Source organism: Lagopus leucura, unplaced genomic scaffold (genome assembly GCF_019238085.1).
Source record: "Lagopus leucura isolate 7727_CA_CO unplaced genomic scaffold, USGS_WTPT01 Super-Scaffold_100012, whole genome shotgun sequence".
NCBI lineage: Eukaryota > Metazoa > Chordata > Aves > Galliformes > Phasianidae > Lagopus > Lagopus leucura.
In genome coordinates, this window is record NW_024962267.1 from 15,162,116 (window position 1) to 15,176,102 (window position 13,987).

The 13,987-nt window shown below is 35.8% G+C and overlaps 1 protein-coding gene across 6 annotated transcripts in view; it reads left to right on the plus strand.

Annotated features, from left to right (window-relative positions):
• Positions 1 to 13,987, plus strand: part of TFPI (tissue factor pathway inhibitor) — a 211,789-nt gene that overhangs the window by 75,761 nt on the left and 122,041 nt on the right. For all 6 annotated transcript variants that reach the window (XM_042874827.1, XM_042874829.1, XM_042874831.1 and 3 more), the window contains one exon: positions 2,791 to 2,968. The gene's annotated coding sequence lies outside the window, so the exon portion shown is untranslated. The remainder of the gene's footprint in view (positions 1 to 2,790; positions 2,969 to 13,987) is intronic.

The window sequence follows — 13,987 nt, forward strand, 5'->3', positions numbered from 1 at the left end:
TGGGCAACTAAATCTAGCTGTGGTGTCCATGTTTATTGCGGGGCAGCTGGACTAGATGGCCTTTTTAAAGGTCCCTTCCAACTGTAAGGATTCTGCAACTCTGTGATTTTGTAAAGTCAAATGGGAATGTATGTAAAAAAAGTGGTTCCACACATTAATCAGAGGTAGCACTTGGAGTGTACAAGAGCTGCATTGCAGATTTTCCTTGGTCAAGAGATGCATTACCAGAAGTTGTAGACTATTTGGAGGGGCAAATCAGGTACAACAACCCTTCAGGGAGCTCGCATTTGTTTTCCAGCTCTGAGGGAACAGAAGATGGTCCTGGGGGCTGAGCAGTGCGCTTGGAGAAGAAATTGGGTTTTTCAGTTTGTGGCCAGGTTGTGTTGAACTGCCTTTAAAATGCTCTTCTTCCTGCTATTATTTATAGATCTAGATATTAAAGTATCTTCTATTGAAACTACAATTATTATTTAGTAAGAATGTAGGAAAATCTTGAGAATCTTAAAGAATCTTGGGTCAAGTTTGAAGAGAAAATGAGCTTATTGAACCTTAACTCTAGGAATTAAAGGAAATAGATCATTAAACTATGAATAGGAATGAGCAGTGCAAAAATGAAAACCATAAAAATCTGCAGTTGGGAAAACTAGAAGATTAATAGACATCTGGCTGTGGTGCTGAGCATTTCCATCTATCAGTGTCAGAAAATACTGCAGCTCCTTGGCATCTCCAATAGAGGCAGAAGAAAAGGGATATGACTTTAGTGAAAGATAATAAATTTAACAAAAAATCAACAACAAAAAAAAACCACCACAAAATAAAACTAATTGGCTGTCATATTTGCTTCTGCACGTGAAGTACTTGCCATATTAATCTATGGAGATATTAAGCACGTGGGTTGTTGATTATTAATATAAAGGAAAAATGTCCCTTTGTTTAGCTGATGGCATGCAATGATATCACTTGATGATATGAAATGCAGGTGATCTGTCTACCCTCAAGCAGTAAAAGCAAATAAATGCAGGTGATCTGTCTACCCTCAAGCAGTAAAAGCAAATTCAGAATGAAATTAGAAACAAATAAAAGAAAATCAGTAACATTTTAACTAATTTAGTCAAACAAATGATGAAACCCAGCAAGTAGTGAAGGTCTGAGTGGTATTTTTTCTCATCTCTGTAAAATGTGTTTGTTTTTTTTTTTTTTTACACCCTCAAAGTCATGTTTTGGGGCATTACTATGTTAGATAATAAAACTGAAGTGCACAAAAAAAGAAATTTATATAATGACAGCATAAAAAGCAGTTAAGATGTAAAAGTCAGAAATGAATTCATTTCTTCATTCCGTAATTTTTATTTTTTATTTTTTTAAGAAAAAAGCTATTAAACAACGCATAATTCTGTGTTTAAGGAAGATATTAATTTCCCTCTCTTGCCTCAAGACTGATTATTCAGATTGCTTCCACTTCTGGGAGCAGTGCGAGAAAGATAGCACTAATTCTGTAATGTAAGTGATAAATGAGTTAATGAGAAGCTAAATGAATGCAAGTTTCAATTCACGTAGTTGCTGTGGCTTATTGTGTTGAAAAGATGAAGCTATCCTTGTAGTTCTGGTACCTGTACTTTCTGAATGATTTTTAAAAAATTCTGTCTATTGACTGGGGGGAAAGACATAAAAATACGTAAAAGCAATAAAACAAAACAAAAGTAAACAAGAAAAACAACAAACAGAACTTCATGTTCAGTCCTAAGAAGGACTGCAAATCATTAATAAACTGCAAGGGAAGATGCTGTTATTTGACAATAATGGTTCAGAAAAAGGGAAAATGGAAGATATTTGCCAACAGGTTGAGGTTTGTTATGGATTGCACAGTAAAAGCTCTTCTGTTTTGGCAAGTCACTGCTGCTGTCAAAGTAGAAAACAGTATTTAATACAGTTCAAGTTGAAGGAAAATATTGTACTTAATGCATTACATATTGTTGATGATGTTTATTTTGGTTTGGGTAACAGATACAGTAGTCTTATTTTATCCCTACTTTTACATTGCTTTAGTTTTCCACTCTTGAAGTTCGAAATATTTGGCAGAAAAAAATACTTGCTTTGGCTTTGTCTTTTGGCATCTCTTAATGAAATATCCGTCCCATTGATTTTATGTATTTTTATAGGTGATAGCCAAGGCAGCTTTAACAGTATGACAACCAGCAAGTTAGGTTATTGGACAGGAAGAGTTGTCATTACTTGGTGTATAACACTGAGAGTAGTGGTATCAATGAAAGGAAAATTTACCTGGCTACTTTGAGTCACAGGTGATGCCAAGCAGATTATCTTACAAAACTTAAAATCTGAAAACTCAGCACTTGCTCTCATTCTCTTCAACCCCATTCCAAAAAGGAAAGCTTTGGGGGGGTACTCTGCTTTTAAATTGGATCAAAACACTTGTAACATTTCTCTAGTCTCTACAGATTAATTAAAAATACTGAAAAAAAAAAAAAAAAAAAAAAAAGTTTTTTAAATTCATGTAAAAAGCTTGTGATTGAAAATGTATTACGGCTGTAAGTTACAAAAACCTAATTGATAAAATTAAACTAGAGTTGAAGATGAACAAGAGAATAATTTCAGACTTGAAGTCAACATTGCGTATGTTGGCAAGATGTGTTGATTGTTACTGCTGCTAGTATGGCACTATAATCATGTCCTGAAATGTCATAGATGAAAAGTGATGTGAATGTCTGTTCTATATTGACCCTACCCTGAAAATGGAATGTTTTTTAATGATCATTTCTGTGTTTGTTTTAGGAGAATAATTTGGAAGATGTGAAATGGCAGCTACTGAGCAATTTCTTTATGGCTAGACTGGATAACTGCTTTAATTAGAGCCTGCCTGACGTTTATGTACTTGAGGAAATGGTTTACCTGTGTAACTGAGAACATGATCGAAGGAAGCGTTTCCTGCTGCTGAAGTCTTTCAAATCGGGTAAGTCTTAAGCCTATCTAATAAATTCCACTGTGAGAATGGAGTACCACTTTCAGTCACGTGAGTTCAAGCTTTTGGCTTGCCTGGGCTGCATTCAGTGAAGAGAATTGTTTAGGGCCATTATCCTGAAAGGTTACTTCAAAAGTAATGCCTCACTATTTTCATGGAACAGATATGAAGAGCACAATAACACTATTTAACAGACCAAGTTATGAACTACAAAACTCTTTTGCAACAGTCTTCACCATTAGCTATGCTTTTTCAGTAGCCGTGAGCAAGAACCTGCGTGCTGCACTTTGGTAATAACCTACACTAGAGCAGATGACCCATGGTCACTGCTGCTGAAATGCACCACTCATCCCTCACTTTGATCGTATCCATTGTTTGGTCTCTATAAATGATCAGTGGAGGTCAGTGGGTGCCATTTTTACTGCATGGAGGAATTCAATGACGTATGATGTACCTTTTCTTCATACACACTTCCACGTCAGAAGCCATTTTGTCTGACTTCCTCTCTGCTGCCATCTTTTGCATGGAAACTAAATATAATGGGGGCATTGGTGGGAAGGTTCAACATCTATTGCCATACCGCTAACATCCACCTCTGCTGCTGTGCTCCAATAAAATAAAATAGCATGCATTACTTTTGGAGTAGCCCTCATAAAATATATACTACAGCTAATCTATGTAAGTGACAATATGATACTTTTTATGTTTTTTTTTTAAACATAGAAAACAGGGCAACAAAGCCATTAAACTAGAGGGATATGTGACCTTGTTTTGCAGAAAGTAACAAACACAGCTTGTCTGATGGCAGTGGTTTCAATTCACAGTGAGTTCTCAAGGTGCTTGTCGAACTTTGGATTAAGGTCTACTCTTTCTGTGTTTTATCCTTGAAAAAGCTGTTTAGAAATGTGTGTACTGGCAAAAAGCAGTGGAACTGTGTGGAATTGGAAAGTGAGGGATCTTTCTGGTAAGACAGGGCTTATAAAAACCTGCTGAAGAGACATGATCATGATTTGGTTTGCCATTTTATGCATTTGAAAACTTTCAATTGATGCATTTATGTTGATTGAAATGAAGCCGCAAATGACCCAAAAAAATATTGTGGGTTTTTTTCAGTATTGAAACCTATTCTCAAATTCCTTTATCACAATGGAAAGCACAGCTGCATCTTTTCTTCTGTTCACAGGGCTGTGTTCAGCCTTAATATCAAAACCCACAAACTTGCTATCATGTGAGTTCATGCTGGGCTGAACCCTCCCCATGCCCTGTGTTCAATCTAGACGTTCATGCACAGATGTTTGGTTGGTGCCCAGTGGCAGTTGCACATCTGGGGCAGAGCAGTAGAGCCATGATAGCATGGCAGCAGACCATTTGGGCCTTACTGAGAGCTGTGCCAGGCTCCAGGTTTGCCTGGTTTAACTGGCATCTTTTAGTCTCAAATGTTGAGGAACTCCTAACTGTTACATTTTGCTGAGGCTTATTTAAATTACTACATTAATTGAAGATTGACTGGAAACTTGGAAAAGCAAGTGCTTTGAGTCCATGTCGACTGGTGACTTCAGAAAATGTTGGTGTTACAAGTGAAAGTAATAATGAAAAAATGAATAAAACACAAGAATAGAAAATTAAATTGCAATAAGGCCTCTTGCAATGAAGACTTAAAGCTGAGTGATGGCTTATGTTAAAAGGCTGCTTTTTTTTAAATACAGATTAAGGTATGATTGTGAGAACTAGGAATTTCAAGGCAATTGTATGTAATGCAGCCAGGAGTGTTGTGAATGCAGTAGCCTGTGAGAACTGACATGTGATGTTCACATCACGAATTTTGGCCTTGGTACAGTGCTTTAAGTTAATACAAAATCTAGCTGTTACCTAGAGAAAAAAGGTGCTTGTACTGCTGGCATAGTTTCCTCAGGAGGATCTTGTATACAAGATGTACTGAAGCCTTGCACAATAGATTTCCAAGTATTTTAAAAGTGATTCAAATAAAACTTTGAATGGAAAGAACTGGAAATGACCCAAAACAAAAGAAGTCCTAGTATGTTATATAGAGAGAGATGACTTGCAACAGTCATAGCTAGAGAGAAGAAAAACGAGTTTATTCCATTCCTGAAGCTTGTAAAAGGCAGTGGCTGAAATTTTATCCATAGAGGAAAGCTGCTCATAAGAAGACATAGGAGGTACATGAAGCTTGAAAACAGATTCAGGCTTTGTTGAGGTTTGTTTTTTTCATCACTTTGAGCTGGCAGCATCATGCAGTGTTAAATCCACCTCTGTAAAGAATATCGGGTGATTATTTTTTTTTTAGGTGTGGCTGTCACTAAAACTTTTTTTTAACAAAAGGAAAGAAATTAAGTGGGTAATTTAACATCGATTTCTATATTCATTCAATCATCTTCGCTTTTTTATTTTTATAGTAGCTTATAAAACTTGTATAAATGTGACAAATGACAGTTATGTTTGGTGCAGCTAGATGGTTGAACTCTTAGGTGCAGGAATTTCACCAAATATTCACTTTAATCAGCATAGACTTATAGACATGCACAGAGGGGAATGTGGGAAATGAACAGTGATGGATGGCACATAACTTACTATTTAATTGTACTGCGGACTCAAATCTGCTATAGAAATAGTTAAAATTACTGATGGAATTGGTTTTGGTTGCCCTAATGTATTTAAGTTTTTTTTGGTCATAATATTTCTGATGTCACCCTGTGCAGTATGTTGTATGTGTGTGGTAAAATGGATGAATGGCATATTTCCCTTGAACAGTCACAGTTTGGTTTGGAAGATGTGTGATTACTGTCTTTACAAACAGTTACTACTTAACCTCAATGAAGTTCAACTTTTCAGTTTAGAACAGTATTACAGACATTGCATGTGGGATATTTGGAAGGTTTCATTTAGACAAAGTGCAAAATGGTGGCAGAAATCATTTTTAAAATTTGACTACTTTTGTCTCAAATGTTCCATTTCAGTAACATTGTAGTTCAGTTTCAGGGAGGAAAAAATCAATCGAATTCAGTGTTTTGGGACAGCTTATGACTAATGTAGTCAACCTTCACAAAACTTAAATTACTTAAGATTACATGCTTCATACTCAATATATTTTACATGAAGGTGCATTTTGAATGCAAGTTGAATTGACAGAAGCTGAGATTGTCCACAGAAAGTAAATGCAGTCAATCCTTGCAAAATGCATTTAAATTTGAATAATTTAGACTTAACTATCTGCAGTTTTACAACTCAACTTCCTTCCTCTGAAAGGATTGAAATGTTTTATTGGTAGGCTTGACAATTTCATCTGATGTGTTTAAAATGCAATTCTGTGTTCAATACAGTCAGTGTACCTCAGCATACTAATGTTTTCCCATATTGAGAATAAAATGACTGCTGATCTCCTTCTGTCCCTCTAGAGCTGCATGCTGCTGTGTATATTTATCATAGTGTTTTACTTCTCTATAATTCTTTTGTAGGCTGAATCTATTTGCCCTGTGGGCATGTGGTCTACTGATAACTTAAAGGAAGAATGGGACCCAGTCCTGCTTTAACACTTGGTCCCCTTTAAAAGGTTTGCTAACCACTCAGGTCTGCCAGATGAAACATCTTGTGTAACTATGTACTAGAGGCAAAAGAAACTAGTTCAAATCCAGTAAACAGCAGGTCTTTGGAGGTTCATTCTGACTGAAATAACTGAATGAACATATTTAGGATGCGATTACTGGTGTCTAGCCCAGAGAGGATGAAGCTTGGACATCCGTAGTATGGCTGGAGGAGTTTTAGTCTCAGTTTTAGAAAACTTCAGAGCAAGCACAAGCTGGCAGCATCCATTTGGAATCTTGCAGTGAATTGGTTGTGCAAAAAAAAAAACTTAGGAAAAAGTATGACTAGTTCTTAAGCACTCTCCTCTGCCATCACTGTGAAGAACTCCACAAATAATATCATAATCTCACATTTAAGAAAAACAAAAGCAACTTGCAAGTCGTGAGTCCAAACATATACTAAATGTTAATACTGTGATGAAAAGGGACCTGTGATTTTCTTGTGAAAAATTATTGGTAGGCAAATAGGGTATGCTGAAAGAATGACACTTGTCATGTACTCTGACTGGAACAGCTCATAACAAGTTCCTGCAGAGACTATATATATATATATGTATATATATATAAACTTGTTACAAAGAATGTGCTCATAAATTTGTATGAAGGATAGATCCTGACAGTAGATATAATTAAAATACCCAAAAGAATGTAAAACCTTTCTATTTGTTCTGTGGTTTGTATACATATTTTGACACAGGTCTTATTTCTGATGTTCTATATTGATGAAGGTAGGCTAAGGGAATGCAGGAGTATAATACAAATGATGGGTAATGACTTTGTGTGGGTTGCAAAGATTAAATGCCAAAGAAATAGTAGAAGGCAAAGAATTGCTCAAAAGATTCTTTGGGTAAATACTGATGATTTCATAATTATAATTGCTTTGAAAAGTGTCCGAGATTGGAGAAATAAGTTTGAGATTCTGCTGGGAATCTTGTGTATGCCTTAGGAATTTGTATTAAATGTATTCTTTACATTTACCTTGTTCTGTGATTCTCTTAAATTCTTGTTTCCACAAATAGGGTACAATTTGATAAAAGGAGATTGATTTTATCCTAAACTGGAATTTTGGTAGGGAAAAAATAGTAATAGACTTCATAGCTTCCATGCAAGGATATCAGCTGAGTTGGTCTGCCAGTAACCTGCTTAGATATGATGACAGAGTAGACGTGCTTTTTTTGATAGATTTGGATTTATTTAACATGCAGTGTTGTAGCTAAGAAAGGTGTGCTTCTCCTCCCAAAATACTGTTCACAGAGTATTTAGCCAACTTTATTGTCAGTCGTGCTGTGCGGTGTTAGAGCCGATTTGTGACAGTGTAGCGACTACTCCATTTAATCATGCCATATCAGAACCACTCCAAGAAATTCCTCCATAGAACTGTGCTGCTTTATCATTTCTAATACAATGTAGCTGTAATGAAACACAATGTAATGCAACTTTTAAAGCTGTATGAAAAAAATTTGAGCTGCATGAGAATGTTCACCATCTGATATTTTTGGGCATTAGAAAAAGTGTTTGGCATAGTGCTTAAAATTGAGATGGCTGACTAGAAATGAGGACTCGGATGCACCACCTTTCAGAATCTATACTTCCCTATTTTCACAAAACAACAAGCAAGCATTTTTTGTTGGTTCTTTGTTCTTACATTTAATACTGAGCTGAGGAAGGATTTGGTACGTACATAGATGAAAGCATGGAAGATGAAGACAGATTAAAAAAGTTTCAAGCATAAAATTTTCAGAAATAGATATAAAATTCTCAGCTCCAAAAATGAGCAAAATGAATTGTCAATCCTTGTTGTATAAGATTTGTTTTAATTTTTACTGTGTATCTAAAATATATTTATTTAAAATATCTAGAGATACTTTAAGAAATTAGTACTCCGTAATTTTTAAGTAAAACTGTATTTCTCATCTGTTATGACTATTATTCAAAATATAACTTCAAGAATGGCAGTTAGTAAAAGGACATGCACAAGTTCTATCATTTTGTTAAATGCACTGAGGAGTAACAGTAAGCTGGTGCTGATCAATATTGGTGTTATCATAAGTCGTTCCATCACTGCTATATTTTCTGTAAGGTCACAGTACTGAAATTACTTCTCTTTTTTGCCAGTCCGTCTGCTAAATGCTGAAGTGAATTAAAGCAGGTGAAGTGCAAGCTAGTAACCACTCTGCTTCCACCTTCTTGTCTGCTAGTGACTGGAAATGATCAGCAAGGTCTTGTGGTCCCTGCTAGATTATCAGAGTCAGTTTGCTAAGAGGGAAGTCAAACAAGTGTTTGACTTCTCTCTGTGCATTGGGGAAACGGGGAAGCGTGAGTGAGGGTTCTTCTTTAGGCGCATTTTCAAACTTGAAGAATGCTCCATGAAACATGTAAGCTACAGAAGTGATTATTACTGATGTCTCTGAAATTAAATCGAGGAACTCATGCAAAAACTTTGACATACACTGACTGAAGTGTCAGTATGTTTAATTATTACCGATTACTGTAAAAACCATTTGTGCAAGTGTGCTGGAGCTGGATTTCTGATTTTCTTATGCAGCCCTGCGTGAGTGAAAACAAGTATAAGAACTCATTAAAATGTACTGTGAAGAACAGTTGTAATAAGCAAGTTCTCACAGGCTATGTGAGTGCTGTCTTTTTTAAATAATAAAAACAGAAAGTGTCATTTGTATTCTTTTTGCTATAACTGAAAATTGGTTTTGACTCTTCCATAACCTCTATGGCTTTCTGAAGTACTAATCATCTTTTAATACCATCTCAGCTTGCTGCTGCATTCAATGCTTAGACATGTTTACTGGAGTAATATATTTTATCTGCTGATATTTATTGGTTAGGGTGCAATTCAGCTTGCCTTACAAACCATAATTTTGGAACTTGAGATCAGCTTTGCTTATTGTGTTGTTTTTAAGGTCCCTTCAGGTGATCTGTTCATACAGATTTGTGCTGGGAACTGTTAAAAGCAGATCAACTTCTAATATTCCTATACAGTTTTAATTTGCTGGTCTCCGGACAAAAAAGGAGGCCAAGAGAAAGGTGTGTTACTAATACGGTGCAACTGTATGTCTGGAGGAATAAGGTGCCTGTAGGCAGCCAGTGTCTATTCAATTGAAATCTTGTTAAGCCTCCTCAGCTCTTGATATAAAGAGCTCCAGCCAGTGTGAATGAAACTGTTTATTTTATGCTATGTACTACACACTGTTTCAACCATTACTGAGATTAAGAGGAAGATGATTAAGTAGAGAAAATTCATGACAAGATGGTCCTGAAATGACCAAGCTGACAAAATCAACCAGAAGAGAAGCAGTGTTAGTTGGTGACAGAAACACTGAGGATGGAAGGGATCACTTAGTTAAACTCCTGTGCTCAAAGCAGAGTGAGCTGGGGCTGTAGATGTTAAGAGCCAGCTTCTGGAAATCTCCAGGGGGTGGAGACTCAAGCTTTCAGGTCAGCCAGAGATACCAAAACAACTGAAGTCTCTCCTATGGATGAAGGTTGGTAATGTGAGATCTCTGTCAGTTGCATCAACATCTTGTTTCTGATTACTGTCTACAGCAAACACTCATGGCAATGTTATCTGTGTTGGCCTGTCTTAATCCAGAAAGCTGGATGTGTCTGCTTTTTGGGTGATTTTGTTTTTAATTATTTTTTACTATCACTGTAACACTTCTCAGACAGAAGTATCTGTCCACTCTGGTAAGGATTTAATTAGGAATTTAGAATTTTGGCCTTTTTGACTAGTTGGAAATCAGTTATGCAATTTTTAATTCTATTTTATGTTAATTGTTACAAAGAATTCTTAAGAAAATAATGGTATTGATTTGTCAGGCATAACTCAGCATTTGCCTTGGTGAGGTAAAATGATCTTTCATTGTCCAGAGGAATTAAGTGATGAAGGCGGTTGGAGTGAGGAGAATTAAAAGAAACGAAAGCCAACAAATCCACCCCCACTTTTTTTCTTTTTTTTTTTTTTTTAGACCCTTTGGCAGAGGATAACACTAGATCATGTATCTGCCATCAGTTGCTCCTGAAGGGAATCAGCCAATTATTTTGTGTTAAATTCAAGCCTTGGAATGCTACTAGAAATATCCATTTAATTCAGAAATGACTCTCTCATAGCAGTGTGGTTCTTTTAAATATGCTTCAATGTCTCATTATCTACTTTACGTATTCTAAAATTTAAGATCTCAGTATGATTAACAGAATTGCCATCAATTAGTTTTTATGATAGCATTGTAGAGCTTGTAAATTTGAATTTGTGAGTGAATTTTGATCACTTAAAATAATCAAGTTGTCAGGACCCTCTTCCTGTTGCTGCACACTGCTGAAAAGAGCCTGGCCTCATCCATTTTATGTCCATCCTTCAGATAGTTATGAACAGGAGTTAGATTCTTTTGGGTGATTGCAAAATCTTTCAAGTTGAACAAGACTAGTGTGATCTTCTGATCTAGCCATTGGCTCATCACCACTGTGCCCACTAAACCATGTCCTTAAGCTGCCACACTGACACATTTCTTGAACACCTCTGGGAACAGTGACTCCACCATCTCCCTGGGCAGTCTGCTCCAGTACTTGACCATTCTTTTGGAGAATAACTTTTGTCTGTTATCTGATCTGCATCTCCACTGACACAGGTTGAAGCTGTTACATTTCATGCTTTTGCTAGTCATCTGGAAGATGATGCCAAACCCCACCTTGCTACAAGTTCCTTTCAGATCGTTGTGAAGAGAAACAAGGTCTCCTCTCAATTCTCTGTATAAAACAATCCCAGGTCCCTTGAAAATTTCTTGAACACAGCTAATGAAATTCAATGGTCTTCTGAAAATACTGCATTTCAAAGTCAAAGAAAACCCACAACTTGTTCCCATCTCATTACATAAAACTACTCCATGCTTCTAACTGATGTGACTTAATTAGGTGCTGCAATATTGTTTTGTATTAATTATTTCTTAATGGAATTGAAATTTGTGAGATTGCAGTGGCTGTGGAAGCAACTCGAGCCAGTGCTGAATGACTGTTGAGTGCTATGGGATAGTTTACAGTTAATATTTTGCTCTTATAAAAAAATCCCATTCAGATAAATTGGTGAGAGTAATGAGGAAGGGCAGAGAAGCTTTGTAACATTACAAAGCGTCTATCTCGCAGCGTTCAGTAGAATTGGTCAAAGGAATTATTGCTTTACCATAAGAGGGATTTATGTAGCTGGACTGAACAGTAGGGTGTTTTCTAAGTGATTAGTTCATTTCCATTGATTGATTCTTCCTTGATCAGACAACTAGCAAATGAACTGCATGATGCTACTATAGCATAGGTTTATCAGCTTAGTTGTGTTAGTATAATTGCACCCGTCAGAGTCGCTATTACATCTCATTTCTCCAAGACTTCCTCAATTGTAGTTTTCTCTGAGATGAACTAAAGTATGTAGTAGGAAAAACCCTTTTTCTTGTTTCCAGAATACAAGTGAAGGTAAATGGTGAATTATGCTGCTGAAAGATAATTTTCAGGATTTGACAGCTGGGCTATTGCACATTCATATGGCAAACCTACTTTTTCTGGTGTGACTATAGAATGTGTACTTGTAATTACAGATGGAGAATAAGGGATCTGATGGTATCTATCAGTACTGTAGAAAATGAAGTAACTATGCTTACTTGTCAGAAGGAAGATTAGGTATATTATTCTTAATGCATCTTCTAAAATGCTGGGTGTTTAGATGTATGTATTTGAGCTTCCCATGTTTGTGAGCCATGCAGCAGATTTAAGAAAACCTTTTTTTTTTTTTTTTTTTTTTTCCCATTTAAAGTATAGTACATGCTATAATGAAGTATGTCACCAGAATTGATTGCTGAAAGCATGATTTTAAATAGTCTTTTCAATGTTTTCATCCCTTTTTTTTTTTTTTTTTTTTTTTGAACAGTATCCATACTTTGTGTTAATAGCTGTCCTGCTATCAACTAATCATTGCATGAATTACTGACATAGGATTGATAGAACAGTCTGCTCAAAGAATTTGTGGATGCCCTGTCCTTGGAGGTGTTCTAAGCCAGATTGGATGGGGCCATGAGCAGCTTGGTATAGCATTAGATATGGAGGTTGACGGCCCAATCTGCAGGAAGGGATTGGAGCATGATGATCTTTGATGTCCCTTCCAACCCATGCTGTTCTATGAAATGCCCTCTTCTGATCTACAGATGTAGGTTTTTCATTGCTTTTTCTTGTTTAGCCAAAGACCTTTTGAATCTGTTTTGTCATTGTGTATCTAGAATTTGACTAGAACATACAGGACAATATTGTATAGTTGACTTAAAATAGAAATACTTTCTGCAAAGGTTTAAAAGATGTAGGGAAGAGGGGAAAAATACATGTGTGTATATATATATGTGTGTGTGTATATATACGTATGTATGCATAAAATATATGTACCATCAGTGCCAAGAGTTATTATGTATTGCATTTTTGAAACAGTGATTTTAGTTGATTCAACTTGATTTTTCTCATATTATTATTGCTGAGGGTTTGCTAGCCCATGAGATTTCCTGAAGCTAGGCAAATAAGTTGTTTTCTATGGCCTTTCTCATAGAAGGAAGTTGATGGGCATAAGGAGGATAAAATATTATTTGATAAATGCTGTATAGAGGTGGGGCTATACAGTGTAAGATTGTTCATGACATACAATTATGCATTAGTGAGGATCCATGTGTTTAAGTTCAAGACATTTAATGGAAACTTGCACTTCGTGTGGCTTAGTTTAGAACAAATGAGGCACTATTTTTTTTCTCATAAGGCCCTGTCCATGTACTAGCCCCAAAGGGTCAGTTCAGAATATCGAATTAATTCTCTGGTTGTTGTTGAAGTATTATGAGGCACATAATTGCATTCTAGATGCTATTCAAAATCTGACAGTGATAAATTTAAGTTGCTGATGCAGCATAGTAATGATAAAGAATTAAATACCAAGAAAATAAGGTCAAAAACAAGTTCCAGGTAAGACTGTGAATGACATCAACTTCTTGTCTTATATTCTTTAGTTTCTTTTTTGTAATCCTTATTATAATCTCTCCTTTATTCCTTTATCAGTTATGCAAGTTGCATCTGTGACACTGTTCAGAAAATCAAAATAGAGACTAAAATAAAGATTAAGCATTTTCATTTAAAAAGCTGCATAGATAATTTAATACTGATATTGTAAATCTTTACATGATCTTTGGCAGAGTCTTGAACTATGTGTTGATGTATATTTTGTCATTAAATTTTAGTAATTCAGTTGTCATTAGTGTTGAAGAGAATTACTAAAATGAATAGCTAGTGTATACTGAGGATAACTAATTGAAATACTTTTAAAATGCATTTGCTGTTAAGAATTACTTATCAATAACAAACTGTTCTTGAAAGTTCTGCTATAGTCTAC